Source organism: Pteropus medius, unplaced genomic scaffold, assembly GCF_902729225.1.
Source record: "Pteropus medius unplaced genomic scaffold, Ma_sr-lr_union100, whole genome shotgun sequence".
Lineage (NCBI taxonomy): Eukaryota > Metazoa > Chordata > Mammalia > Chiroptera > Pteropodidae > Pteropus > Pteropus medius.
In genome coordinates, this window is record NW_024343580.1 from 593,497 (window position 1) to 597,619 (window position 4,123).

Below are 4,123 nucleotides of genomic sequence, written 5' to 3' on the forward strand. Positions count from 1 at the left end.
TGTCCAGGCGCGGTCCGTGGGGATCAGTGTCTGGGCATGGTCCGTGGGGGATCAGGGTGGGTCAGCACCACCTCATGGCGACCCTCTGGGACTAGGGTTTCAGAAGGGTTCCCCGGCCGTGGGGCCGAGGGTGACGGAGGGGAGGGGACAGCTGGAGGTGACGAACAAGTCCCTGCTGTCCCCGTGGCTCAGGCCCGCAGCTCCGGGCCAAGGGCCCATCTCCCAGGAAGACGTGTGCACGGTCTCTCCGCCCGCAGGACGCAGGATGGGGTCCCAGCCACTCAGACTTGACCCATCCCCGGCCCCATCAGCAGGAGCAGCAGCTTCTACAGGAAGCGTGTGGCCCATCGGCTTGGTCACCCGGAGCTTCCTGACCGCTGGCCTCTCTCAGCCCTCAAGGTGGTGGACAGTGTTGACTTCCCTGGGGATGTTTCCCAGCCTGAGCCCGTGGGCCCCAAGACCCGTGGTCAGCGCCTCCTGTGGCACCGTCCCTCATACCCCAGCTCAGGAAGCCCCGCCCCAACCAGCACTGCCCCCCGCCACGTGCTCTTCTGCATGAATACCCACATCACACCCCTCAGACCGAGTGCGAGGCCCTCGGAAGCACCCGCGCCCCCTGGCTCCAGGCCCTGGGGACCCCCGCGCCAACGAGAGAACCTAGGACGTCCATGCCCCACGCTGCCCGTCACCACGACACCAGCCCCTGCATTAGCCATTAAGGCGACAACTCTGCGTGGACCCCACAGACGGACAGGGCAGAGAGCCTGCTGCTCTGACGGCCTTTCTGTCCTGGGGGCTGAGATGAACGGTGGCTCCAGATGCAGGCTCCAGAGAGCCGGGGGTAGGGGGGATGTCACAGCAAACAGTCAGGGTCAGGGACTGAGACCGGGGGCGGGGGACAGGCAGACCCCTGAGGTGGGGCCCTCGAGTAGAGAGGTCACGAAGGGAGGGAAGACCCCCGAGAACGTGCCAGGCGGGGAACAGCGGGCGCGAGGCTCTGAGGCGGCTGGGTGGAGGGGACGCAGAGGACAGAGTCTCGGGGCATCCAGCCGGGCCCCACAGACAACAACAGCGCCATGGAAGGGGCGGGCGACACGGGCCGACCGGGCCCCTGCTTTGGACGAGCGCACTCTGAGCCGTTAGGAGCCCTTGTGACGCGGTTGTAGGGAGTGGATGGCTGAACGAACGGCCTGAATCTCGGGGCACTGGAGAAAGACACGGGGGCGGGGGGCCGTCCCTGCGCGGGTGCGTCTGGGAGAGCTGGGGGCTGAGCCCGGCCCTCCAGGTGGGGAAGGAGACCGTGAAGGTGTCTCGGCTCCCAGTCCAGAGCCCGGGTGCATTTTGGTTCCTGTCCCCACCCCCGGTCACCCTTCTTGCCGAAGCCAGAGGGACCCGAATTTCAGGAAGGCCTTCAGGGTGAGGTCCAGATCGCCTAGTGGCCCAGGAGGCCCCCGCCGGTCCCCTGGGCTGAGGCAGGATGCCCTGTGGGGTTCACACGCCCCTGCCCCTAGAGACGTCGACTGTGCGTGCGGCCGGCCCGGCTTGGAGTCGGCCCTGAACGGCCGGCCGCGGAGCCGCCGAACATCACCACTCAGGGAGCCTCCAGGGTCAGCCGGGCCGGCCGCACGCCCCTCAACCTGCCGCCTCTCCCTTCTGCTCCGCTCCAGCCTGGCTCCCCCTCGAAGGGGGGCCGCTCCCGCTCCCGCCCTGGTCTTCCCCTCCCGGGCGGGTTCTGGGCTAGAGCAGGGAGCCAGGGCCCATCATGGCCAGGGGACTTTGCCACCTCCCCAAGCTCAGCCCGTCCACAGGCAGAAGGCCGCCTTGCTGACCACGCGCTCAGACATGCACCGGGACAGGCACCTTTCCATCTGGCCCCGCGATCGTGACCTGGTGGAAATCAAACACCTGTCACCCCGAGCAAGCGTCTCACAGGTATTCCCAGATTCTCTTTTTTCACGGTCCCCGGAGGCCTGCCCGCCATTCAGACCCATCATCAGGGAGAAAAATAATGCCGTTTCTATAACGCACGCCCTCTCCACGGAGGCGCTATAAATATGCAGCGATGACATCTCGGGCAGCGTGGCTGTGTGAGTGATGTCATCTTGGGGGGTTGCCTAGCAACCCCGCAACGTTTGGGAGGCTCCGATTCTTGGGGTTGGGGGGAGTCACATTTCTACAGTTCAGTTAATCAGCTTCCCGGCAACTCTGCCGAGATGATCTCATTTTATTCATGATTATTTTATGTGAAATGCACTTTTAGCCCTAAGAGAACACAAAGATTTAATTCAAAGCCCGCGATTGCTTTATGTTTCCAGGGTGCCGTTAACGCGGCGTCCACGCGGATAACCATGGTAACGCACGGGTAATTAGTGCAGACGGCACGCCGCGTGAACGCCAGCCAGGCCGGCTCCCCGTCAGCGCAGACTACCGCCCGTTATTACCGGAGTAATTACCTGCAGTAACACGCAAATTGAACTAAATGGTCAATTGAAGTAAAGTGAATGGCTTTTTATTCTAGTCCCTAAATAATGTGTCTGCTTCACTGAGTAGTTCAAGGTAAATAAAACTCTCAAACGGATGGCCTCTCCCTCCGCCCCGCCCTGGGGCTGCCGTCCAGGCAGGTATTTTGGGGCAGCCATCTGCTGCTCCACTGGCCTCCCCACCTCTGTCACGGGGCGCCCTGTGGCAGAGGGACTCCAGTCTCGGGCCTCCGCAGGGCTCTGGCCCTCAATAAAACACCCGAGGCCTCCCTCCACTGTCTTACTCAACCCCCCAGGGATGAGGGCACAGAACTTTCCAGACGGAGGATGGGGCGAAAAGGCAAAGCCTTCCTCCCAGGGGTGTTGCCTTGCCCCCTCTGGTAGGTGGGGCAGAAGCGCTGGCTTCCTGTGACAGGATGCGAGGGGGGAGGGGAGGTCAAAGGTCACTCCTGCCTTTACTAACAGAGCGTTTCTCAAATTCCATAAACTTAGAAGACCTCAAACAGGAAGTCACACTGGACGCCTCAAAGAGATCTCGGGCGACGCTCAAAGCCCTTCGCTTCCCTTCGCAGAGGCAGAGAGGGGTGGCCAGGCGGCGGGCGTGAGGCCGTGAAGCCAGAGGCCCAGCGGCGGGTGAAAGGGAACAAAATCTGTCTCATTCCAGTGCTGTCCCCCAACCCCCCAGCCGAGGCAGCACCGGTAACGGTGAGGGGCCTGAGGAGTCCGGCACCAGGCATCCAGTCCTTTCGATGGACTCAGAGCGGCTCCTCCAGCAGGCCTGGCACCAAGGGCTAGACTCCAGGATGATGGCCACCGCCTCTCTGGCCGACTGTCCAGGGCCGACGTGAAGTCCACAGGGACACCGAAGCCGCGAAGCCACCTCTCTGGCCAACTGTCCAGGGCCGACGTGAAGTCCACAAGGACACCGAGGCCGACTGTCCAGGGCTGACGTGAAGTCCACAAGGACACCGAAGCCGCGAAGCCAGAGGACAGGTGCCAGGCAGAGGACAGGTGTAGAACGGGTCCAACCTGGCCCGTGGGCCTCTCTCAGGAGCACCGGACACTGGAGGGTGAGGGCCCCCGGGGGGGAGGGCGGGGAGCGGGAGCAGGAAGACTCCGCGTCAGGGAAACCGACGGAGGCCACCGGCCCCATCGTTATCCTGATATGCCACACGCGCAGAGACACATAAAGGCAGGAAGGCACGCGGAAGGAAGAAAGTGTGGCTTAAAGCCCATCGCCGCGTCTGCATCCACCTCGGGGGGGCGGAGCTGCTGTTCTTCCGAAAGCATCCTCAGAGGCGTTGGTTTTCAGGGGGAGGCCAGCGCGTCCTCTCTGGGCGGGACAGGTAGAGGGGGCAATCGCACCCCTGAACACAGCGGGTTTCCCCCCAGAACTACTCAAGGGCACACACTTCCCCACCTCCCACTGTTCCGGTGCAAGGCAGTGACCAGGATGCAACATGCAGGGGGGACCCGAAGCATACACGGGGCTAAAAGCATGGTGAACACCTCTGGGGACGAGAAACAGCAGGGGGAGGGTGGAGGGCACAGGCCGGATAGAGGGGCGGTGGCGGGGTCTGGACTCTGGAGCTCCCTATGCAGAACGGGCACCCGCATCCAGGCAGGGCCAGGACTCACGCCTG